The 27,379-nt window shown below is 40.7% G+C and overlaps 1 long non-coding RNA gene across 1 annotated transcript in view; it reads left to right on the top strand.

Moving 5' to 3' along the window:
• Positions 1 to 9,867: 9,867 nt before the first annotated feature.
• LOC114604324 (uncharacterized) overlaps positions 9,868 to 27,379 on the top strand; it is a 64,874-nt gene continuing 47,362 nt past the window's right edge. The window contains exon 1 of the long non-coding RNA XR_013394456.1: positions 9,868 to 9,969. This is a non-coding gene — a long non-coding RNA (uncharacterized LOC114604324). The remainder of the gene's footprint in view (positions 9,970 to 27,379) is intronic.

Consider the following 27,379-nt stretch of genomic DNA (forward strand, 5'->3'; position numbering starts at 1 on the left):
CCATTCAAATGAAATATCCCATGAAATATTTCACAATAAGGTTTTTTTTTTGGGGGGGGGAACCCCTAACAAATAAAGGATGGAGATGACATCAACAAAACAACATGCAGGTGGGAAGATCAGCCAGCACTCAAGTACAGCCATTTTGTTCATCATCATCATCATCACATATTCTGCTCATGGCTGTGCATTGAAGGAAGTGGGTTGGTTCCATAATAGCTGATATTCTGCTGTGGTCATTCAATATTCTCCATAGAGAATCTTCCTCTTGGTCTTATTTAATTTTTGATTATTGGATTTGATTATTTTATTTCTATACCACTTGATATATTAAAAAATATCTCTAAGCAGTGTACAAAAAACTCAAGCAACAACAGACAACTTAAACAAAATATTGCAGAAGTACATACTTACATATAAAAATGTTACATTAATACAGAGTTACTAACATATATAAAAAGCAATATCAATTCATTTTTCTTCTGGCACACCCTCCTTTTTAGTCTTCAGGTTCTCTCTCAGGGTCAAACAAATTCTCAGCCCACCCACAAAAGTCTCAAAACAAGAAAAGTTCCTGGAAACAGTGAACATCACCCTAGTCTCTCACGCTAGGCTGGCTTTTTATGGGCAGGCCCAAGGTGGGTGGTACACCAAAATGGATGGTACATCCTCAGGCTGCCCAAAACTGTGCCCCATTCAGCTGCATTCTCCACACCCAGCACAAAGATGCCAGGCATGGTGAGCTGTGTTGAACTGTGGCAAACAAGTGTATCATGCAGGTCTGCGCTGGAACTTCTAATTAAATCAACACTTGCAGTGTGGTGGACATACTTACCAAGCAGAGAGACTTGAGCAGGTAACTCTCAGCATCAAATCATAATATGCCTGGTCTTTGTTTTTGTTTTGCCTGTCTGCACACCTTAAAGGTGCACCAAGGAAGCCCAGTCAGTCACAACATCTTAAAGCAGGGATAGGGGATCTGTGGCCCTCCTGATGTTGTTGGACACCAACTCCCATGAGCCCCAGGCAGCATGGTTAGGGGTAACAACATGTCTGGGACTGGGCAGAGGAGGTGGAGACCGCCTCCCCAGCCTGACCCTTCCAGGGAGGAGGAAGAGGAAGACAGTATAGATTTACAACAATGGTTTGCGGCAGAAGAGGGGGACAGTTGGGAAATAAGGGGAGAGGAGGAGGAGGCAGCAGAACCGGAGCAGCAGCTGACATGTTGTCACTAGAAAGCATACCAGGCCCACCATCTCCCAGAACCTGGCAAGCCTTAAAAGTAGGAGAGCAAAGAGCTCAAAGACAGAGAGCACTTAGCGGCAGCCATAGAGGAGATGATGATGACAAATGAGGAAATGGGAGAGAAGGGGGGGGTGGAGATTCACTCGGGACAATGCCATTATCCAAGAGGCTGGGTTCTATAACCTCTCTCTGTAAAGTTGGAAATAAAAAAGGAATGAAGGAAACTTTTCCTTGTCTTTATACTTTCCTGGGCAACCAGCCAGGAGCCGCTGACAGCACCCTGACACAGGAATTGCCCAGGGCATGAAAAAAGGATGCAATGCCCCTGCCATCCAGCACCCATGTTTTTATTTCTGCCCTGGCAATTTGATGATAGGTGATGGGTAGATTTTCTTCTCCCTCTGCTATTGAACATTGTCCTTATAGCTTCTGGAATGTTGTGAACTTTCTGTTTATTTATTGTATCCTACCTCAAAAGTGTAGAGGGCCAGGATTAAAATATTTCATATTAAAAAAAAAGCGCATACCACACCTCAGTCCTATCCTTCAATGTCATACCAGTTTCCTAAATCCACTGCCTTTCACAAATCTAATTTCTTAGGGTTTGGCAGTCACATTATTTCAGCAAGAGTGGAGGTCTCTTAAGATATATTATGCAAAGTAAGCTTTTCCTCATCCATTTTCTGAACTTGCTCATATACTTTGTCTGCATTTATTTATTCACATAGTTTACTTGTTTCAAGAGAGTATGGGATTGTGGTCACTTGGTTTATTCAGTCATTTGTGTGCAGAATCATTAATAATTCTAGCAGTTCTCACCATTATTTGTTGTCCAGTTAATTGCCAAACCTCACTTAAACAACAGCAGCAAAAAATTGTTAGAATGATGGGATGAGCTTGCATGGCATACATCTCAGTACTTCCCAAATGCCTGAAGTATCCACCTTGAAATACCCTTGATAATTTAAGATAAAGTGAAAAGTCATCATCTTTATACGTCTTATTTCTATACAAAAAGGTGAAATGTTCTCCATTTAATTAGGGAAGTCATTGCAACATGCACTGCACTACCTCTGTTTCCCATTTTTAGCAAAGCATAATACTGTGCTTAGATATGAAATTGAGATCCTGCACAGTTACATAGAACTTTTCATTCTTCTAGCAGGAATGGAGAGAACCTGGACCTGCAAAGTTTGCAGCAGTTCTTCAAATGACAACTCTGATGTCTCCTGTAGAGCTTGAGATGAAGAGCACTGGTATTTCCAGTTACTTAAATATCTATAGTTCAGCATTGCCTTAATAAAGGACTGTCAAAAAGATTGCAAAGTAATGTGAAAGGGTCAGGCTCCACATAATACTTCATCAGGCTATAGGCTGCACAAAATTCTGGGATGAAGAAGCTGACACAAAAGGTGTGCTTGATTAGGGGCCAAATAAAACAAGTCAGGTTCTGTTCAGTATGGTTTAATTTTATTCAGTTGACATTAGACAGGAGGAGTTTCAAAAAGTTCTTCACGCAGCACGTAAACTATGGATCTCTCTTGAAGGAGGAGGTAGTGATGGCCACCAACTTGGATGGATTTAAAAGAGGATTAGACAAATCCACAGAGAACAATGCTAACAACTACCAGCCATGATGGCTATGTTCTACCTCCACTGTCAGAGGTGTTATGCCTCGGAACTCCAGTTCAGAGGAATCACCTCTGCTGGGAATTGCTGGTGTGCAGAATGCTGTTGCGCTCACATTCTGCTTTCAGGCTTGCCACAGGCATCTGGTTGGCCACTGTGAGAATAGGATGATGGACTAGATGGGCCATTGGCCTGATCCAGCTCGTCTCAAGCTCTTATGTTACCTGCTCCATATGCACTCTTGTGGAATTTATAGTAGAGCCAGTTCATTATTCCAGATGGTGTGTTAGAAAATGAGGCATAAATGTCATATGTGGTGAATATGTGGAGACAAATTCATAAATAATGGTTGGCTTGGCTTTGCATCTTAAAACCCATTGCTTTGCTTTCTATGGTTCTATTTTGTACTTCCATATTTTTTAAGATTTCATTTAAAATTAATTTTTATTCCCTCTTAAAAAACACACACACACAAAAGATGCAATGGCTGATTCCTATCTTTGAAAACTTCAAGCTAGGTTGATTGTTAATCTAACTTTCCAGTATGCAGCTTAATCCTGCTTGCAAAATAGTGGCAGTCTGTAGGCATCCTGAGACTTAACTTCTCCGTAAACAAGCACAGGAAAGATGGCACACTCTTTTCTCTCTCCCCCCCCCCCTTTCTTTTCTTTCTTTCCCATTATCCTCTGGAAGTTAGGGATGGAGAGAAATTCATGTCAGTTTTCCTTTAAAGGCAAACCTATCTAACTCACACTTCCTGAAAAAATACAGTAACTGAAGGGCAACCCTATTTATATTAGGGAAACTTGATTTGCCAAAATGTGCACATTAGGCAAAATTGCATACCAAAAAAAAGGAGAAATTTTCACTAAATGCTGGTGAATTTTCATAAGGACTAAAAAATAATAATCACAAACTCATATGAAAATGTGGAGAACTGAATTTAAGATTGGAAAACTGAGACAAGTCGAAATTGACAGATTTTCTCATTCCTACTGGAAGACAGAATAGGATTGTCAAGTGTCCCGCACTAGAGGGCATGACCTTAATTCAAACCCCCATTACTGCTGAATGGGATAATTAGCTTTTCACTCCTTACAAGCTCCCTGAGCTGGGTCCCCAGTTGCCAGAAACACGGAGACACATTTAAGAACCATGACATTCAACTCAGTAAGAATTCCAACAGCAAAATGCTACTGCTTCTTTGAAATACTAATCTGCTAACCTAACCAAACCAAACCAAACCAAACCAAACCAAACACAACACTCTCTCTGGCACTTTTTTCATGAAGATCAAAAAATAACCAAAGCACCATGAGGAGTAAAGAACTGGGCAAGAGAAAGGAGGAAGACTTCTAATGTCATATTTTCTTTCTTTCTATAAAATCTGAAGGCCAGACCCTCCGGTCAGGAAGTTAGCAAGGATCCATCATGCAAGTGATAGCTTTGCTCTTTGTTCATCTTGTGATGAGATGCACCTTTGGGAAGTGGGTTTGTTGGGGGTGGACAACTGGGGTTTTTTGCCCCTAATGCAGGATTCATCAGGAAAATTCCATCTTTCAGTTCAGCTGATAAATAGCAAAACATCTTTCCATTACATGCCATATAACTGGCATGTTTATTTATAACCAACTGGATTCATATTCACTTAGGACTTAGATCTCCTCTTCATATCTCCATTGAACCTGGTGTTTCATTGTTCTGCAAACCGTATGGAAAAACTGGAACAGCAGGCTGCCCTTGTCCTTGCTGATGCATGGCTGCAATTCTGTACATTTCCCAGCTATTAACTCTGGTGCTTAAAAGCTTGCACTGGCTGCCCATGTTACCGGGCGAAGTTCAAGGTGCTTGCATTAATTTACAAGGCCCTTAACAACTTGAGTCCAGGAAAGCATAAGGACTGCCTGATTCCTTTTATCCCTGCCCCGTCACTGAGATCTTTGGGGGAGTCTCCATTAGTGGTCCCACATGGCTGATAGACACCAGAAGCCGTGCATTCAGTATTGCAGACCCATTTATGTGGAACTCCCTGCCATTTGCGATCAGGCAGGGGCTTCCTCCCTGCTGAACTTCAGGCATGTGACTAAAAACCATTGTATCCCAGCAGGCATTTTAATAAAAGTTTCTGTTTTTGTTATTGATTTTAGTTGATTTAATCCACTGTATGCTTTTTAAAAATTTTACATACACCACTTGGAAACTTGGGTGAGTCTATTGAATCCAAATTATAATAAATTATAAGCATTAAAAATCAACACCTACATTTAATGAGAACATGCTACGAAGTACTTGAATGAATCTCGTGTTCCTCATATCATAGTTTGGAAATGCCCATCCTCGGGCACTTTTTCACATAGAAGACTATAATAAGTGCATGTGGTTAGTCCCTCTGCCTCCCATGCAACTCCCAGGCTAAGGGTGGCAGTGCAGCATGTCAATAGCAGCTGTGAGAACTGCTCTCTCTCTCTCCCTCTCCCTCTCTCTGCCCCCCTTCTCTGTCTAATCTATTCCACATGGTTTCACTCACCAGCCCTACACAGATAGAAGCAGTTTGTAAGTCAAAAGCTGGTCATCCTAGTGGTCACTGAGTATAGCTGGCAGACTCTTCATGCACTGCAAGAAAGCAATACTATATAAGTGTGTTAATTCAATGCAAATCAGCAGCTACAAGACAACAGAGCTAACAGACCACACATTATATGCCATTCACACCAGCTGCACGGTTTTGATGGTTAACTGGGGGGAATGGGACTAGAGGGAGAGAAAGGAGTATCTCTCTCTCTCTCTCTCTCTCTCTCTCTCTCTCTCTCTCACTCACACACACACACACACACACACCAGTTCTAGTCTGAATAGATTTAATCCCTAAAGTGGATAATGTTTTAGCAAATTGTCCTCAAGCTTATAAGGACCATGGGGGGGGGGACTGATTTTAGGGGAAAGAACCAAGTCTGCTTCACATTTTCCAGTGGTCAGGTCATAAGAAAGGCAAACAAAAATCAGATTAGGGAGGGCAAAAAAATTTAAGTGACTTCAACAGGTTGAAGTGATGTTGTGGTCGCAACAGGATCACATCAGCAGCCAGTTCTAGACCTGACCCTCCAAGTGTCCCTATTTTCCAGGGATGTCCCTGATTTAGAGAAGCCGTCCTCATTTCTGATTTGATCTAGAAATATCCTGCTTTTCCTTAGGACATCCCTATTTTTATTAATCACCTATTTTCCTATCTTGGACTGCAGCTCTGTCCTTGCATCATTTATCCTGTTGACAGACCAAACCCAAACAGGGCTCACTAATGCATCTGATAGTGAGTTGGACTGTAGTCCACAAAAGTAGTCCATCCCATAATAAATATTCCACTCGTTATGGAGCCACAGCTCTTTATTGTTTTTGCTCTTACAGGCTAAACTGGCTACATCTCTGGAAATTGCCCACATACTAAAGTATGTTTTTCTCCTAAAACCTGATAAAAACAGCACTGTTTAGAATTACAACCATACAACTCTGGAGAGTGACTCTGTGCTGGGTGTTGGTTACACAGCAAATCTATGTCAGTTTGAGAAATGGTATGTGGTTGGGTGTGGGCAATTAGTGTGGAGGAATCCAGGAACTGCTTTGCCAACATATCTCAGTTTGTCACCAGAACTACTTAGGGGACCCTGTTTTCAGTACAAAGAGTCAACCTGGTGTTGAAAGAGTGAAGTAACAGTACAGACAAGTTTAACTCTGAGCATGTGCAAGATTAATTTCACTCACAAGCCTTCCATCACTCATCTAGGGGGAAAACAAGACAGAAATGGTCCTTCTCTGTCCCATCCCTTCCCCCCCAGTACAATGGTTTGTTGGTCCCCATTATTTTGTCCTAAAAGTTCACTGTGATGCTATCCATAGCTGCCAACCTTCCCATTTTTTTGCGGGAAATTCCCTTATTTTAGCGCCGTTTCCCGCTGCTTCCCGCTGCTATCCCGGATTGTTAGATATCTGGTAGACTGTCTCCGGGACAGGTGAGGCTGCTGATCCCTTATTTTCAAATCTGAAAGTTGACAGCTATGATGCTATCTAAGAACCAGAATCTGCTAACATATTTCATGGTCCATACAGACCCTCTCAAAAGAGAGGATCCTGTATGATTTGATTTTCCATTTATACCGCTTTTCATTCAAATGAATTCCAAAGTGGCTTACAAACATTAAATAATAATAGCATGATAGAACATAATAGAGCATCACAAATACAATGAAGCAATTACTATCTATAAAACACTGTTAACAAAGCAATGATTAAAAAATAAACTAAACCTCACAATTAAAGCAAATACCATATTATAATCAATACAGCATTTATAATCTATAAAACAAAATGAACAGCATTAACAAAATAGCAATCAAAAGACAAACTAAGCACTGTTAAATTCATACACACACTCCCATGACTCAATCTTTCACCCCACTCAGCTCATTAAAATACACATGGACATAATGACCATGACAGCAACTCCTTTCTGAAGGTTCCTCAGGCTAGAGGTTGATCAGTATAGGCAAAACCATCAGCCTCCTGATGGCAAACAGAGTCTCTCTCCTCTCACAGTTCTCCTCTAGAAACAGCTCCCTTATGAAGGCTCTTAGGGCTGAAGGGTGAGGTGAGGCGGGTGAAAAAACCATTGACTAATGGCCAACACAGTCTCTCTCCCCTCAGGAAATGGCTGTGGGGCATTTAAATGAATTTATCCCAGGACAGTAGATTCTCCAACAGTTTTCTCAGGGGTGGGGCTCACCTTAGTCAAGACAGTAGCACTGGTTGTTTCCCCCCGCCTTGGTTTTTCACCCTTAAATCACAAGTGGAAACAACTACTTTGTGGGTTGCATGGCTACCATTTTCATCTTCTACAATTCATCAGATCTAGCAACATTCCAGGAAGGAAGAAATGATGAAGAAAATGCAGAGAAAATTCTGCAAAAGTGGCGTTCTTTTTCCAAGGGGGAAGAAAGAAAATTCTAAAAGAATCTTCTGATAAATTTCATCTGAGCTTTAGATGTAATAAAGCTAATCATATAAAGAAGATAGTCAGATCTGGCCCTTGAAAGCATACCGGTTCTTCCAAGAAACAAATGATCAAAGACATTGTTCTTTGAACTATAATTTATATGTGCCAGAAAGATCATATATAGAGAAGCTCTTGGTTCCTGCTCCGTGACTGTGGGATTACTTTTCCATGATAATATGCCAAGACCTGAGCTTGTGGCTCAGTCAAAAGAATTGTTAGTTTTGTTTTGGCCTGGCTTTTTAATGACAGGGACTACATCATTTAATAGGTGGGCTGTCATTGGGCAGGAGGGTTGTCATGTGTAGATATTCCTTACTTATTTTTAAATACCTCGGTGGTGCAACTCCACACACACTCCAAAACAAGGTGAGGTAGAAATTTTCAGTTAAAACAGATAATTAAATAAAGCAGTTCTTGTGGAGCCTGATCCCATGCTGTCAGGTATGCCTAAGCCATCCTATCCAAGTATTTAATTAAGAATATTTATATCACACCTCATCCTACAATGAGGGTGACTTCCAGTCATAAGTAAAACCACAACCAGAGCCAAAAACGGGGCGGCGGGGGGGGGGGGAATATTGGGAGGAAATCACTAAAAAAATGCAACCTCCCAAGTGGTAGTGATTAAGCATGCAGCTCAACTGATGCCAGCTCTAAAATCCTTTTCTGAGTAAGAAACTTTTGCCTTCCTTTCTATAGCCACTGAAGATGTGCTTCAGGAAACTTCCCCCAAGAGGCCAATGGGACATATTACTCTGTTTAGTATCAGCGTGTTAAAGGGTTCCGGCAGCCTTGCCTACAGCTTTAAGAACAATGATCTTAAATGGCTTCTATATTTCGCAATAAGTTCATTTTCTTTGTAGCTCTTTTACTTAGTTCCATACATTTCCTTCTCCTTTATTCTTCTTAATGAGCTCTACTTTATTTATGTACATCGGAAATTTGCCAAAGCCATGTTCTCAAGTTCAACCTGAAACAAAACATTCCTTCCCCTCTTCTCTACCCCCCCCCCACTACAAATTCATAAAACACCACTCTCCCCCTTTCCCTTTATTATGTTAAAAAAAAATGTTTTGTGTGGAAATTATCAGGCCGTTTTGCATGAGTCGCTTGGCTAGGATCGAGGCAGTGTGTGCCGCCGCTGCCAGATTTCAGAAAGATGAGTAAACTTCTGAATCTGATAGCGTGTGCAGCAGAATACCAAAAAGGGGGCCTCTTTGTTCTCCATAAACAGAGTATTTACTTTGATCTGGTCAAATGAATTAATGAAAGGAAATGACACACATTCAAATTTTGTGTGTGTTCAGGCGCATGAGACGGAAATGAGTTTAATTTATCGTAGTTGGGTGTTTGGTTTGGGGCGTTTTGTCCTTTTCCAAACGAGAGGCGGGGGAAAGGCATCTTCCTCCCCTCTCCCGAAAATATGGCCTCATGCGCCATAAAGCAGATCTTTTCTCCGCTTAAAAGCCACCTCATAACACTGTATATTGCCATGTATATGCAAGCAGTTCAGAGTTATTACAAATCTCAGATAGGGAACTATTCACTTGATCTTTGCCTCAATCCTATTAGGACCCCCCTGGAGTTCTGAATGGATACCAGACTGTCACAGCACTGTTGCTGTGACTACCTAGTCTTTATAGAACAAGAACAAGAAGTGATAGTGATTGACAGACCTTCCTTGCCCTACTATGTAACACAAAGGGAAACAAAATGAAGAGGAAGTGAGGCTCTTATTATAGGTTTGATGCTTCTTAACCTTACAGAACCTTACACCCGGTAAATGTCACCATCTGAACGCAAAGCTTCCAAAGGCTAGAGTAATGTTTTGGTGTCAACTGGGGGGGGGGGGTGGAGGCGAAGGAAGGAATCACCCAAGCCAGAAACAGATTATTAGCATTTACTTAGAACTGATTGGAATGCAGAAATGCTGACTTGTATATGACTGAGCAAGAGTGGGGAAAAGACCTTAGGGCTTACAAAAAAACCTCCACCTATTTTGCCTCACACACATGAGGACTCCTGCTGAAGTTAGGAGCGCTGATCTTTGGGTAAGATGAGCAAGGTTTGGCCCCTGGTGTAAATGAATGAGAGGTTAGCAAAGAGGGGAATTGTATACGGCCCTATTTGCCCTGCATGAGAAAGGGAAGGAATTTGATAAATCCCACCATATGGTGCCATACTGTATCTTGATGGCTATAAATAATAGCCTTTCTGTTTCAGATTTGCTTTTGTTTTTCTTGGTAGCAGTGACAGATTTCTAGCAGTGGTGGTTACGAGAAGCACAAAATGTAGTTTGTTGGCTTTCCTCTCTGTTTTTGGTGCAACATCTAAAGACACGCGAGCTGAAGTAAATAGGATGGGAAACTTTGTATTCTCTGAGCAGTAAGAATTTGGAAATTTAGATGAGAGAAAGAGAGAGAGAGAGAGAGAGAGAGAGAGAGAGAGAGGTCAGTAGTTTTGTCATTGTTTGAATTAATTTGAATTAATCTTGCTTACGAAAGATTGAGAGAAAATGGCTTTAGGATACTGGATTACTGATCTCAAAAGAAGCAGCAAATTTCATGTGGCATTATCGTAAATGCTGGTTTGATGCGATGAAAGACTCCAAACCATGGGAGACAGCTTTTTTTTTTTGCATCAGCTTAGAAGATGGATCAAATCTTGCTTCTTTTTCACTTTAATGTTTATTTTGTGTTGTACAGAGGGGCAGGAACTTCACAACTCCTCTTAATAATAAACTTTCAAGTTGAAATTCTTATGCAGTCATTTACTTACTTTCCAGCACTGAGTTTCAAAAACGTTTGATCAAATATTCATACAGAATCCAATATGCCAGGGTGTTGGGGTAAGGAATATTCTGGGTGTTACCTCAAAAAAAATGTAACAAAAAGTTACAGTAAGAAATAGTTGCTATGTAATGACAGTATCTAAAGGGAATCTTTAAGGTAAAAAATGGTATAAGACAGTGAGATCTTACTACACTTGTAGGAGATCAGCAGTTGATTTAAGAGGTGTTAGGAGTGCTTACAAAAGATTTAAGTTATAACTTTTTAGACAAATGGCTTTTTGAAATAAGAATTAAAGAAGTTTTTCGTTACTGCAGTTTTCTTCTTCTGCAATTCTCAGCCAAAAGTCAGAATAATAGGCTAAATACACATCCAGAATGATGCATATTAGTAATACATTAATAACGTGAAAGAAATGTGCTTCTTTTCACCAAACCAATGCTCTCCCCCTGTAAGTGCAATTTCAGAAATGTAATAAAACTGTCTCCACAACTATTTAGATAACTTCTGTAAGATTTTTGCGTTTAACTTCCTCTTTCTTCTCTCTACTCTCACTGCCCCTCCTCAAGTACATTATGAAATAAAATACCCAATGCATGTTATTCAACAACCAAAAATGAACCCGGTGGTTCTTAACCATAATATATTTTAATAGGCAATCTCTGCATCCTTTCCATATCATTCTTTATAAACTTAATATAATGTGATGCTTTTATGAGCTTAGAAACAAAAGAGATTATGTACTCTCTTCAGATCCTGTTACAATTGTCTTACAACAAAAGGCAAACCATAGGAGAAAAATATTCATGAAATGTATAAGACAAGCTGTGTTGGATAAAAGAAGAAAAACAAAACTAGAGACTGATAAAATGTACTGTTAGTATTAACTATTTGACAAATTGTTACAGAATGTTCTTTCCTCAGCAATGAAAGGCACACAGACCTTGCAACCTTATTAAAACCACAAGCCAGAAATTTAAAGTACTAATTGTTCATTAACATTTCATTCATATTTACTGCAGTTTATAAACTTTTTGGCAATAGAGGCATTGTCTTTAATCAGTGTGTATTGGACTCCAGATGTATCTCCCTCATCATTAAATAATAAAAGATAAAATAGGCCCTTTGTGAACAAGTTTTAAAAGAGAACAAAAATGCTTAAGAGGGTTTTTGTTTGTTTCCTTTGAAAACAATTCAAGGTAATTTGAGGTAATTCTACAATACTTCTTGCTAGAACTGATGAACTGAGTTTAGATAAAATTTAAATAACAAGGAAACTTTTTATTTCCAAAAAAGTAATAATAAGTAGGTTTCTTATATTTGAAAGCTCTGTATTTCTTTGTCAGATTTTTGATAGGAATATATGTGTGTGTGTGTATGAATTTACAAAATGGTTTATTCTTCTTTCAAACAATTCACAGGAACTATTATAATTACTTGATCACAGATTTAAAATATATTTCTTTCCATTTTGTCCTCGTTTACCTCATACCTTTTATTTTGGACATTTTACTTTTCTACTGTGTGCTATTTCAGTTTTCCAGGATATATAGTCAGCAGAAGTTTCCCTATTCTGTCTATGTACATCTTTTTAAAGCATTTGTTTCAAAGAACAAAAGTACTGATATAATGTAGTAAAAAAAACCTAAGTTAGTTAATATTCCGTCAGTTCAGTGCTAATAATAAACCTCTTCCTGTCTTCAAAACATAATAATAAGATAATGGCTCTTTAAAAAAAATGTTATTACACTTCGGAATTCTTCTCTTGCATTAAAGCAACATCATTAAAGCTGTGACATTTCCACTCCGTTTAGCTATCTTATCTCTCACTGTTTGTTCTCAGGGAATTTGCTCTGTTTTTGTGGGGGTTATGGAAACTATTAAGGTTAAAACTTGCCATGTCTGGTGTCTGCCCCCACCACCCACCCCAGATCACTTTTCAGGCCTAGAGAAGCTTATTGGAAAGCCGAAAGCAAGCAGGTTCTACTTTTGAAATGAGCAGTGAGTTTGCACCACCTTCTGGCACAATGAGATACTACTACAGCTGATTTTTCAACATGGAGCTGTGTTGTTATCGTCTTAAGCAAAAAACGGCAAGGTAAATTTTTTAGAGATCTAAGGCCGATGTTATATTCCCCGTATGTTTCTGAACGTCAGTTGCTGGGAAACACAAATGGAGAGTGTTGATCTCAGGTCCTGCTTCCAGGCTTCATAGGCATCCAGTTAACCACTGTGAGAACAGGATGCTGGACAAAATGGTCCACAGGCCTGAGACAGCAGGACTCCCCTTATATTATTTTCTTCTCCTAGCATGCCTATTAGAGAAAACAGCCCCCAAAAATTATCCACCATTTCTGAAGGCAGTGAAATTGGGAGCACCCTTCTGCCGAATATTCCCTGAAGGGAGAATAAATTCTCCAGATCTGGGAAGTGGGCACGAGTTATATTTGCAACCATCATCAAAGCGACTTAAAACAATAAGGTGCAACTTAGAACTGCATGCTCGTTTTCCGCTTGTGTGGAGGGTCCCCCCCCCCCCGCCCTCAGTGTAGGCAGCAGTTAAAGACAGCATCCTCTCCCTGAAATTTGAAGTCATACAATCCATTCTACAGCTTCCCAACAAATCTTCCACAACCTCATTCTGCTACATGTGTAGAAGATGCCTCCATTGAAACAGAGCTGAATGCATTGGATGTCCTCTTTTCCCTTGCCTCCATTTTCCTATGCCCTTTTCTTGTCCCCTCTCAGCTGAATTTTGAAGTGTAAGCTTCCTAGGGCAGATCTGGGGAACCTCAGGCCTCAGGGCCAGATGCAACCTTCCAGGTGCTTCTATCTGACCCTTGGGACTCTCCCCAGGACACCCCCCCTTACTGGCCCTCCTTTGCACCCTACTTAAAGTGTTTTCACTGGAATATGCCCTTGAGGTCTGTTAATGCTTCTTGCTTGCCTTGATGGAACATGAGCAAGTGTGTGTGTGTGTGTGTGTGTGTGTGTGTGTGTGTGTGTGTGTGTAAACTAGCCTACTTCAGAAAGGTGAAATTCCCATCTGTGTCTCTGTCCATGTTTGCTTATGCCCAACCCTTCAATGGCATGTGGCCCCTTCAGCCTAAAAAAGATTCCCCATCCCTTCTCTGGGAAAAAGGCCTGTCCCCTTGTTACTTTGCAGAATTAAAACACCATGCACATTGATGGTGCACGCTCTCTCTCTCTCTTTCTACACACACACACATATAGTATTTTTCCATTTATATCTAGCAACCTGTAGCATTATTCAGCTCTGGTTTGTCAAGGTTTTTTTTTTTTAAAGTTCAGCTCTTTACTTAGGTTCTCATGCAACATTACTAGCAATGAACACAAGCAGAACAAACTTTGCAAGAGCAGAATTGCTGGTTCAAAATAGAGTTCAGCTCCACTCCAGGCTCATTCCCAGAAGTTAGAGAACCAAAAGCAAAAATGGTTTTTAGAAGCATACTAGAATTTGCAAATGTAAGTCAACAGAAGATCTTACATTGAACCTTAAAATGTGGCAGTGAGGTGTTATTGTTTTGCTTGGGCTTTAACTTTGAGGAGGCGACTCTGATTGAACTTTGGTATCTAAATGCCTCGCCTGATTTTATTCACCACGAGCCAGGAAGAAGAGGGCCACTTCACAGGAGACTGCCACCGTGTGGCAGTGGCAGATCTTGGAGTCTCAAATTTCAGTGGTGCTGCTCTTTTCAGGAAACAGATACTCTTTCTGTCACAGTGGCCACACACCTCTGCTGTTCACCGGCTGGTAGGGAATCAAATTCATGTGTACAAGATATTAATATTTACCACATTTAGGGCTCTCTGTACCTGTCTGTTCCAAGGTGTGGGGAGCTGGCTTTGGTTGCTCAGTGGTGTAAGAAATGCACTTCGGACATGGTCAGAGGTACTATTACTGTTTTGCAAGCTTCAGAAACTGACCATCGCTCTACAAACAGGGCCTTGGGCCTGATCCAGAAACTCCAGCTGGTGCAAAATACTATAGCGAGACTGTTGATGGGGACAGACTGCCACCAGCACATAATTCTGGTGCTTAAAGGCTTGCACTGGCTGCCCATATGCTACCAGGCCAGGTTCAAGGTGCTTGTATTGATGTACAAGACTCCAAACAGCTTGGGTCCAGGCTGCTTTAAGGACCGCCTGATACCTTATAGCCCTGCCCAATCTCTGATGTCTTTGGGAGAGTTGCTGTTAATGAACTGGCAGGCATTTCAAGTATTTATGATGTTATGGTTAATCTGAACCAATTAATTTAAGCTGTACCCATCCTGTATCTCTACCGAACATGGCATAGAAACTGTCATATTAAGCAGTATATTTAAACAAACAACGTTTAAGCCAATTCCCAGTGAAGCTTAGCACAAATGAAGGCCTGATCAGGGGCATCTTTTAATGTTATTCTTAGCTGTAAATATTGACAATTACAACAACAGCAACAGAATAATAACAAGAACAATAAAAGCACTATTTCTGATTTAGAATGTCAAGTAGCCTTCCTTTCATTCTGCAAAAAGCATCTAGTTTGCACACCCTCTCTTTCTCAGATTGTAATTTGAAAATTCAGGACAAGGTGCTCTTGTATGAATTCATAAGCCAAAGGCGGGAGGGGGAGGGGAAACCGAGTGGGGAAACAATGTTGGCTGAAATTAACTTTTGATTTGAGATATTGAGCCTGAAGTGTTTTCAGTGGTGTTATCAGGGCAGAGGTCCACTCAGCAGAGTGAACAGGAGCAGCCCAAAACACAGCAGGCCTTGCTCACCATGTTTTGAAGTATAATATTTATTATTATTATAGTTCTTATTAATTCAATTTATATTGATACACAGCAACAGCTAAAGAGCACTCCCCCCCCCCCCCCATGACAAGTACAGAATCTAAAAATACATAACTGATGACTTTTCATGATCAGGAATGTCATTTCAGGTTTCTGCAAAGTGAGGACAAAAAGATAAGGGTCAAGAGTTAGAATAAGACCCTGTGAGAATAAGACCCTGTGTAGTATGGTGGCTGAAGCTTTAGATAATATTTTCAAGTTATCGGTCCCTTTTCTTTTTTCCCCTTTTTTCTTTTTTTTGCCATGATGTTCACTGCATGACCTTCAGCCAATGCTTTATCTCAGCCTATCCTTTCGAGGTTGTTGTGAGGGCAATAAGTGACCATTGACGATTTAGAATGTCATGTTTAAGAATGCCAACGCAAGTTATTTTGAGGATTAAAAAAGGATCATTTCCACTTCTTTGGAGTTTTTGAAGGGTCAGATTCACATGTGAATTTAAAAATACCTCACTGCTTCCCACAGGATTAAACTTCAGAAAGGAAGTGCTCTTGTTGTGGCAACTCTTATCTTCTCGCAGTATTTCACAATTACTAGCTTGTCCCTCCAGACTTTGTGTTTTGTTGTGGGTTTATTCTGCAACATGTTCTTGACAAAATCACAGTGAATTAGTGGTGGAATTAATCTGCTTTAGGTTGTTATGTGATGCTTCCCCAGTGCTAACATGTTTGTTTGTTTCTGTCCGGAGGGGCAGTAACACAGCAAAAGCAGGACTAAAACAAACCAGAACTTTAGTGGTATAGAAAGTTACAGGATTTCAGGAGGAAGTTAGAGGATATGCACTGACTGGAAGTGAAGCAGTGTGATTACCCCAAAACCTTTGCAGGTGCAATAATAATGATGATGATGATGATGATGATGATTATGTTCCTATTTAATCAGGCTTTTGGTTGGTTGATATCCTATGTCCTTTTAAAATGTGTTGGGGGAGTTTTGGGGTTGTTTTGGTTTTCATTATGTATTTTGTAGGTTTATATTCTGATTTCATCCTGTGAACTGCCCTGAGACCTACAGGTATAGGGTGGTATAATGAATAACAATAATAATAATAATAATAATTTAGGGGGAACTCACAGGAACTCAGTTCTGGCACCTCTCAGATGGGTGCCATTGCCAGTCTAATAGAACGAGAGAAGTGTGTATGGTGAATTCCGGCACCTCTTTTTCTAGAAAAATAGTACTGTTGAGGACATAGCATCATGAATGCCCAATAAAAAGGAATCCAGGTGGGGCTCAGAGATATAGTTGTTCTTGAATAATAAGCACTTATTGCCCTAGTGGTACAATTAGTCACGATTCTGCCCCCACTATGTGAAAGAAAAGCAACTGGATGCACTGAGAGGAGGCAGAGGGAGCAGTATACATTAGTATCCAAAAGGATGGCAGGACCAGATCTTTGTTTTTTGTGTGCAAGTAGAATACTATTCATTTCCCCTTTGGGGAAAAAATGAAATGAAACTACAAACATTTTCAGTGTTATGGTGGTTCAACTCCAGCTCTCCTGGCTCACACATGCAAAGAAGCTCCTGAATTGGATGCATGCGTGAGTAGGAATGGATCCAGCAGTCCTGATGGGGATTGTTCTCCAGCAGAAGAGAGAACAAATCTTGGGGTGGTTCATAATCTATTTGGCTTTGTTCAGCTAACGCTTTAAAACAAAAACAAGAAACTGCAGCTGGAAGACCCAGGAAACAAATGCTTCTCTTTCTGAGGTTCATAAAACACTCATTACCCACAATTAATCATAATGACACATTGTATTCAGGGCTTTAGCTGGGATCTGGCTAGCAGTGCAAAGACTTGGCTCTCTGTAGCTTGCAATTCTTCACACATTATGTTTCTAAGGATGCAAAACTGATTTATCAATACACCACCCCCTGTCTTTATGTTCTGTTTTTGATAGTGTTTGTTTTTCCACTGGGCAACTGACGCTGCGTTCCGTACTGGGGTGGCCATTAGTACTACAGCACCTTTGCTAAAAACAGAATTATACACTAAAAGCCTAGATGCCATTTTAAGTGTTAAAGTACAGCTGCTATACATGCTTATTCAGACTAAATCCCAGCGACTTCTATGGGAATTACTCCCAGGTGAGTGGTTAAAGGATTGCAGTCTTAATTACTTGATTAGAGAGAGGCTAAAGCAGTTGTTGCTTTATGCTTTTGGTATAGCTCCATGGCTTAAGGGCCACAGTATGTGACGTGATTGCACTTACCATGTCTTCTTGTTTTAAAGAAATAGCAACTGAGGGTGACAGGCACATAGAAAGTTGCTTCTTATGGAAGTAACAGGCCTGAGATTTGACCTGCGATTTCTACATACAAAGTATGAGCTCTCTCACTGAGCTGCAGTCCTTCCACAATTCCTATTGGATTGGGACTGCAGCATGCAGGAAATGGGTTTAAACCTTTTCTTTTTCTCCTTCCCCAATATCAGTCTCTCAACCACAATAAATTCCTTGGTTAATGATTTCCAGGGCCTAAAACATTACAAATTAATAATGACTGAGCAATTCAATACACATGGGACTCGGGTGGCGCTGTGGGTTAAATCACAGAGCCTAGGACTTGCTGATCAGAAGGTTGGCAGTTCGAATCCCTGCGACGGGCTGAGCTCCCGTTGTTCGGTCCCTGCTCCTGCCAAGCTAGCAGTTGGAAAGCATGTCAAAGTGCAAACAATAAAACATCTATTGGTCTTAACACTAAAGACCCAACCTCCCATCTATTCCATATTTCAAATTCATATTACTTATTGCTAAGAAAATTTTGTGCCTATGGTTATTTTTGTAATTTGTGTGTAAATTGATATATATTTTTGTTTGTTGTTGTTGTTGTTGTTGTTGTTTTTCTTGTTGTATAAATAAAATAAAATGGAACTTAAAAAAAAAGGAAAGCACGTCAAAGTGCAAGTAGATGAATAGGTACCCCTCCGGCAAGACGGGAAGGTAAACGGCGTTTCCGTGCGCTGCTCTGGTTCGCCAGAAGCGGCTTAGTCATGCTGGCCACATGACCCGGAAGCTGTATGCCGGCTCCCTCAGCCAATAAAGCGAGATGAGCGCCACAACCCCAGAGTCGGTCACAACTGGACCTAATGGTCAGGGGTCCCTTTACCTTTTTAATTCAATACACAAAAAACCGTATTTTTCAGCCCATAGGGCGCACCAGCCCATAGGGTGCACCTAGTTTTTTTGGGGGGGGGGGAAATAAAGAAAAAAAATTATTTCCCCCCCAGGCGCGGGGCTGGGGCGGGGGAAGCCCGAGCTTCCCCCGACCCCAGTCCCCAGAACAGGCAGCTCTCCACAAGCCGTGGGAGAGCTGCGCGAAGCCCGAAGCCTGGGGGCGCTGAGCTTAGCGCGCCCCCAGGTTTCGGGGTGCAGGCAGCTCTCCAAAAGCCATGGGAGAGCTGTGCGAAGTCACGCAGCTCTCCCACGGCTTGTGGAGAGCTTCCTGAAGCCTGGAGAGCGAGAGGGGTCGGTGCGCACCGAGCCTTCTCGCTCTCCAGGCTTCAGCGAAAGCCTGCATTCGCCCCATAGGACACACACACATTTCCCCTTCATTTTTGGAGGGGGACAAGTGCATCCTGTAGTGGGGAAAATACAGTACATACTTTCCAACACAACCTGGTCCAAATCTAGGACACCATCTTCCAGGTCCGAAATCCTGTACAAGTCACATAACCTATGTGAGATTGCGGACCTGGATAAAATACTTTTGTCCAGGACGAGATCTTGGCCCAAAATCGCGCAAGAGAAAAGTACCCTAAATGGCTGCTGTACATGGGGGAAAGAAATGCGATGTCCTGGTTTTTATGGGGCAGTTGACAGGTATGAAAACATTCTGAAATACCTAACAAAACCAAGCTGACATATTTGAATTTTACCATTGGCTTCATTGGAACTGAATGTAGTCACATGATTCATAATATCCAGTCACTCGATGGCAGGAGCGCAGCATACCTAAGAAGCTGAAACCACCCTGTGGTCCACCACACAGAAAGATAGGAAGCTGCCTTATACTGAGTCAGACCATTGGTCCATGATCTATCTCAGTGTCGTTTACACTAGCAAATAGTGGCTCTCCAAGCTTTCAGGAAAGAGTCTACCTGGAGATGCCAGGGATTGAAATTGGGCTCTTGGGCATGTCAGGCAGATGCCCTACCACTGAGCTGTCACCTTTCTTTAAAGTAGAAGATCTGCACACAGAGGTTTTCTCATGGTTTTGGACTTATGCTCCCCTGGAGTCTCAATGAACACCAATTCATTGCAACTTCCAGAAATTGTTTGTGGTATTGCTGGTGTTTGGAAATCAAGGGTAAGGAAGGATAATAACCCTGTTACCTACCTTGAACCCTAAGGGAAAGAGCCCTTACATGTCCAATTAAATAAATGAATTTGCAGCCATCCCACAATGAAAGCCATTTTTAAGAGTATTATTTCTAGTTGGAACATGTAAAATCTCATAAACATTGCAATTTTCATAAATCTTATTCCTTCAGCCTGCAGTAAGGACCTCTTCCACTGTGGCTGGCTTCATATTGCTTGCATAGGCACATACACAGATCAGTGGGGGTAAGTTATAATCACACAGAGTTATGGTAGGATTATGGTTAGACGCAAGTGAATGCAATTCTAAAGCTGCTTCATCCAGATTAGTCCCACTATAGTAGCTGGAGCTACTCTAGAACTAATTGTTTACACTAATCCCATGCTAAAAGGGAAATGGCTATGCTTTAGCATTTAAGCATGCCCAGTGAGAACCAAGTTTCTTAAAATCCATGCGTTAATAAAACCATATTGCTTTCTACCTACCCAGCCATATTAAACATTATATTGTGTCAACATTGTTAGCCTTCTATTTTTAGGTACGCATAGGGAAAGAGCATATGTTGTATCTCTCTAAGTATTTGTGCTCAGTATACTTGAGATGTTTTTGTTGGACCTTGCAGAGAGCTATTCCTAAAGCTGAAATAATTTCCCCCTACATATGTTGTGACACAAGGAAATAAAATCCAAACAAAACAACCACCATCCTAATAGCTAAAATACTGAATTACATAAGCAACTATCTTACTTTTAAAAGAAATCTGAAGGCAGCCCTGTTTAGGGAAGTTTTTAATGTTTAATGCTGTATTATGTTTTTAATATTTGGTTGGGAGCTGCCCAGAGTGGCTGGGGAAACCCAGCCAGATGGGTGGGGTATAAATAAATTATTATTATTATTATTATTATTATTATTATTATTATTAATCACTTCTTGAATACTTTTTCCCTTTCTTCATATTGTAGCTGCAGGTTTTCCCCCATCAAGGCAAATAACACCTTTAGGAGAGGTGGCGGCAATTCTAATTAGAAAAAAGTGTGTGAGGAAAGGATTGACTTTGCATCCCATGAGCCTATGAGCTTCAATCGTGTGAAGCCCTTTCCCGTGCCATAATGTGGTGTTATCCAGATGTTTGGGGCTATAGCTCTCGGCATTCCTGACCATTGGCCATGATGGCTGGAGTTCATGGGAGTTCTAGTCCATCTGGAAGGCAATGGGTTAGGTAAGGCTGCATTATGTGCATAAAGGTTGAGATTAATTTTCACCATTTTCATTATAACCAATTTCTCTATTTCTGGGTTCTAATGGCTGAAGTATAAAGGACAAACTTGAATATTTGTTATTTGAATTTACTACAGGTTAACAACCCCCCACCCCCAAAACCAGAAATGTTAAAATAAGATGTGCAAACTAAAGCTAAAACCCATGTAATTAATATTTGGTCTGGGAAACTAATTGATAATGATTTGTATACTTTCATACCATGTTTTTATTGAACCTTACATGTGTTGTCCAGTTAATGCATGATTTATGGGATGTTTATTACCTGATGCTGCAGTACAGAATTAAGAAATTTTATTGTACAGTTACTTGCTCTTGGGCATTTAAACTCTGAAGTTAAAGGACATTGGTTGGTTTTTTTTTTAGAAACTAAATACCATTTTATCAGTCTACCAGGACTCTGAAATGCTCTCACTTTGAAGTACAAGCCATATATGCAGAGGACCGACATATCTTGTATTAAAACTATATCTGCAAATAGATATGTCATTTATACCGGCACCCCATCTAACACTGCAAACCAATAAAGCGAGCCTATATCTATATTTGGTTCTTAGTGCCACACCTCTCTCTGTACTGTACCATGTGATCCCAATAAAAACAAACAAGCACCATTTTACCCAACCAAAGTGGCTGCCCTGGTATATAAGAGGAACATTAGCAGCTCTCTTCCTTTGCATGGGTTTAACCAGGCATAGGCAAACTTGGCCCTCCAGATGTTTTGGGACTACAATGCCCATCATCCCTGAACACTTGTTCTGTTAGCTAGAGATCATGGGAGTTGTAGTCCCAAAACATCTGGAGGGCCAAGTTTGCCTATGCCTGGATTTGACTCTAAGTAAAACAGTGCTTTGCTGTGTCTAGGTTTTATGTCAAATGATAACGTCCTTGCAGAAGAGAACTTGAATTGATCACTGAATTCATTACAGGCTCTTCCTAAATGGTGCTGGGTTTGCCCCAGGAAGCCTATCCTGTGATTTCCAGATATTCTTGGATTCCATCTCCTATCGGCCTGGTCAGCTTTGACAGCAATGTAGCACCATCTGAAAGGCTACCTCTGATATATACTGTCCACCCAGCACCACGTAACTTCTAATCATGAGCTGTCTCTTTCCATAAATTAACTACATTTAAAATTAAAAAAAATGGGTTGGTGGATCCTTCAGAGCAGCTGCTGCCACATCCATGAGATGTTTCTGTGGTTTTCTTTGTTTCCACAATCGACACTGTGTGTGCTGATGCAGGCACTAAGGCACGGTTCTGGAAAATCTATGTTCTATTGTAGCACGTGATATCGCTATCACTGCCCTGGGAACTTTTGTTGAATGATAGTTTAATTAGCTGCTGCGGCTATTATCATCAATATCATCAGTGAACATAATTCAGATGGGTCCTTGTAGCCAGTACTATAAGACTATCCAGATGAACACTGAATGTGCATTTCACACTGATGGACAAGCTAATCCTGACAACAGAGATCAGTTAAACAAATTGAAACATAGGAGGTCATTTTGGGTTCGGCTTGAGTCTAGAACTATGGCTTGCCCAGCAGATTTTACTGCTGACAATAGGAGTCACCAGGCCGGGGTAGGGGGAGGCGTTAACATTGGCGCCGTTGTGCACTGGGAAGCTAATCCAATTTAGATGGTGCAAGGAAGACTCACAGCTCTGTTCTCTAGCATGTCAGTGTCACTCTCCAGAATCTTCCACCTGAAGTGGCTGCTTCACTGTGGTCAAAGAAGCAGGCAAAGCTGCAAATTTATTTGGCATGGTCTGCAAACTCTTCCATTTTGGAGCTCTCTCAATTTTGGAAGCTCTCTCAGTACAATTCCTCTCAGTTCCACCATGGGTTTCTACACGTGATTCAGCCATAGTCTAATTACTGTGCTGCTGCTCTTGCAAATATTGCAGGGGTGGGGTGAGGGATGTCAGACATTTTTCAATCACTGCTGATCTGAAAACATGCTGGCCATTTTGTTAGTAATTTTGCTTTGGGTGCACAAATCTTTTGTGCCGTTCCTGTCAAATAGTAAATCCCAAAAGATTCTAGTAAAATACTCAGCTGGAATCCACACTGGTGATAAACCTACTTTACAAGCAGTTTTTCTATATAGGAAAGCTTTCTAATTAAATTCTGGGATTCCTCCCCCCCCCCCCCACACACAGTCTCTTTTCACCTTAAAGAGCCACTTAAAACATAGGACAATTTTATAACAAATTGCATGCATTTTAGCTGCTTAGCAGCTCTCAGCATAGTCTTTAAATCCAAAGGGAGATTTTCGGGGGAACAGAAGGGAGCTCAGCAAACATTGTTCATTGAAAGACATGAGAGAGAGAGAAATTATAGAACCATTTCTCTTCTGTTCTTTTAGTGCAGAATGTGGTTGCCTGACTATTAAGTGGGGTAGTGAGATGGGAACCAGTTTCACCAATCCTGAAAGCTGTGAACTGGCTACATGTAACCTACCAGGACCAATTCAAAATGTTGCTACTAAAGGTTTAGGTAACAAGTACTTTGCTGAGTGTCGCCCTTAATAACTACAGATCCATGCTTTAAAGTCAACGAGGGAGACCCTGTTTGTGGGTCCACCACCAGCAATGATTTGTGGGATGGTTGCCCAAGACAGGGGTTTCTGGTTGGTGACACCACAGATGTGTATCTATCTTCGAAAGTGTGGTTGTTCCCCATTTCAATGGTCTTCACATGGCAATTAAAAACATAACTGTTCACCTAGTTATTTGGGACTTGGATGTTCTGGGATCCAGCAGCTAAGATGATGGACTGCTACATTATTTTTGTTTAGGTTTGATCATGGTTCTTTTTTCTTTCTAAAATAATGTTTCTCATATGATTGTTTTATGAAGTGTGTTTTGCTGTTGTTGTGGACAGAGGACAGGGAAGAGTACGCAAAGAGCCTATTGTACAGAGGTAAAATTTTCATTCATTGCTCCGCCCACATTTGGCTCTGGCCTCACCTCACCCACCACGGGCAGGGCAGGTGGCCTTTAGAAGATTGCCCAGAAGGCAATGCAGCCATCAGACTGAAAATGGTTCTTCATTCCTGCTCTAGCCTGTCTTGTAGTTGCTTGATATCATATTCTCTACTGATCTCCATAAACAGCTGCAGCAATACAGAACAGATCATCACACAACACTGGGAAAGTCTTATGTCGACACATTCCGAGTATAATAGCAGCCATAAGAACAAAGGACTTTTGGCAGGCATGCATATTGATGCCAATTTGATACCAGGAAAGAGGTGTCATATCCGCATTCACACTACAGCTAGAAGCAGAGAAAGTGTGCAAAACAATCTAACCGCAGCCCTTTTCCAATCCTTAGAAATATGTGCCACAGGTATCTCTCATAATCAGTAGGTTTCATGGTATTAAAGCAATGCCATGGGCTGATGGTGATGTGTGCCATGCTTCAGTAGCTCATAAAGCCTGCTCTAGTCAAAGAGAGAGGATTTCTTAAGAATTGCCCATATTGTAAATGCTTGTCAGTGGCAACATTTCACTCCATTGATTTACACTGTGTGTAGTAGAACTACAAACTGATCTGAATCAAATCGGCAGAAGACACACACTCAATTCAGTGGAAAACAATGAAGATTCATAATACAAGCGAATGGATAGCTTCACTGTATTGTTTTTTGTGTGTGTGACATTTCTAGATTTCATGTGCACAAGTAAAGATGCAAAGATATGGCAAAAGGTTAAGATTTATGATTAACCTCATCACTCCCTTTGGAAACTGACCTCCAAAGCAATGTTTCCTGAACATAAACAAGACAGTGCCCCCCCCCCCGAGGTCCCCCAGACCCACCTTGTCTTTTTCCAGTGCTCTACCCCTTTAACATGTTAGTTGGCATGTTCCTGATATATTACATGAGAGTTGTGCTATTAAGCTGGTGCTTTTCTAGGACCAAATCAGAGGAAACGTGAAAGGGAGAAGTGGGTGATCTTGCCCATCTGTTAATATTTGGACATCCCAAAACAAAGGCTTTCAGGAATACCTAACAGTCACGGGATAGGAGGACGTGTCCTTTGATGCTTCTTTAAACTAATTAAAGAACAGGAAGCAGAGAGTAGGAATAAATGGATAGTTCTTAAAATGCAGGGAAGTAAGGAGTGGGACCTTTTCAGGGATCTCCATTTGTACTAGTGCTGCTTAAATTATCTGTAATCAATGGGGAGCAGTGAACTAGTCAAGTCTGCAAAAAAACCAAATTATTCACAGTGAAGAAAACTCAAGCAGACTGTGAGCAACTCCAGAAAGAGTTTAAAGCTGTGCAAGTGTAAAATTATTCATTCACTGTGTGTGTGTGTGTGTGTGTGTGTGTGTGTGTGTGTGTGTTAGCACCATAATATTCACAGCTGAGATGTGAACTTGCTATGGCTACCCCAGAAAGAGATCTTGGGGTCATGGGAATAGCTCAATAAAAACATCAACTCTTTGTGGAGCAGGGATGAAGCAGGCAAAATCTGTGTTAAGGATTACAAAAGGACTGAAAATAAAACTGACAGTATCATAATGCCATATATAAATCTATAGCATGGCATCACTTAGAATTATGTTTATAGTTTCGGTCACTCCATCTCGAGAAGGATATTGCCTACCTAGAAAGGTGTGAAGAGGGCAGCCCAAATGATCAAGGAGCTGACACAACATCCCGATGAAAAAAATGGGCATTTGCTGCTTTTTAATTTGGAAAGAAAGGGAGACTATTAAAGGAAGACATAATAGAGGTTTATAGAGGAATGGGTGGTGTGGCGGAAGTTAGTAAAGAATTATTTATTATTTTCCCATCTCTCCGTAGCATTTGAGGTCACCAACTGAGATTGATGGGAAGTACTGTTCATAATAAGACAAAGGGAAGTTCTTATTTTTGCAATGTATATTGCAAATGTTTGTTGCATCAAAATGTAGTGATGGCACCTGGCTTAGGTTGCGTCTAGATGGGAATTGGTGCTTCTTGCACATGCAATTTTTTTTTGCAGTATCATGGATAGGGCAATCAGTGGCTACTAGCCATGTTGGCTGTGCTCAACCTCTACTGTCAAAGGCAGTGTGCCTTTGAACACCAGTTGCTGAGAACTCAGGCCCTGCTTGCAGGTTTACCATAAGAAACATTTTGGCCACCATGCTGCAATGGGTGGACCTTTGCTGTGATCCAGGAAGGCTATTCTTACCTTCACACAGCGTCTTCATCAAAATGCCAGCCCATGGTCTTTTTTTTTTTACATTTAATTTGGATTTTTATCACACTTATGCCATCCATAGGGCACTTCCAGACTGTTTTGTGAGTTCACTTTTTTAAAAAAGCATTTTTTCCCTTTTTTGTAAATAAATTTTTATTGGTTTTACAATTTCAAATTCAACAATTATTTTCCATCAAAAAAGAAGAAGAATGAGAAATACAAAATATCCAACATGGAATATAAGAACTAAAATAAAAAACATATTTTTGGAGGTTCTCTTTAACCTCCTGACTTCCCTCCATTTCCTTTCCTGGTTCATTGAATATATATATTTTCTGCATAATTATACTTAAACCTCTTTTTTCTTATCCTTGTTATTTTATCTTAATTACATACCATCAGTTTTTATTGTTTCAGTTCAAATTTCCTTCCATAAACTTTATCTTATTTTAACTGCTTGCAAGTGTTTAGTCAAAGCCTGCAAATGTTTCTACTTGTTTACAATATTTTTATACATATACAATAAATGCCTCTCATTCCTTTTTAAATTTCTCAATGGCATTGTCTCTGAGCTTTTCTGCAAGTTTTGCCATTTCTGCATAGTCCATCATTTTCAATTGCCATTCTTCTATTGTTGGTATCTTATCTTCCTTCCATCTTTGGGAAGCATTTCTTTGACATAACGGCATTGAAAGAAAAGTGACTTGGCATGGAGGTGGAGGGACACTAGCCTACCCATTTTTGCTTTTAACTTTTTCATCACCAATTAGGCAGGCAACGTTTTGTGAATGGCAAATAGCACCTAGGGGGTTAGTTCCCTTTCTGGAACCCCACCCCCTCCAATTGAATTGGCTGGGATATGGAACCAATAGTATTAGTAATGTATTGTATATCTGAACGAAACAGGCCATCTTATAATGCCAGACACATGTCAGAGTGCTTATCTTTTTATAACTTCTTTTAAACTTGATCTGGGGAGACTCAGGATGCATCCAGATTATCACA

Source organism: Podarcis muralis, chromosome 1, assembly GCF_964188315.1.
Source record: "Podarcis muralis chromosome 1, rPodMur119.hap1.1, whole genome shotgun sequence".
Classification (NCBI taxonomy): Eukaryota; Metazoa; Chordata; class Lepidosauria; order Squamata; family Lacertidae; genus Podarcis; species Podarcis muralis.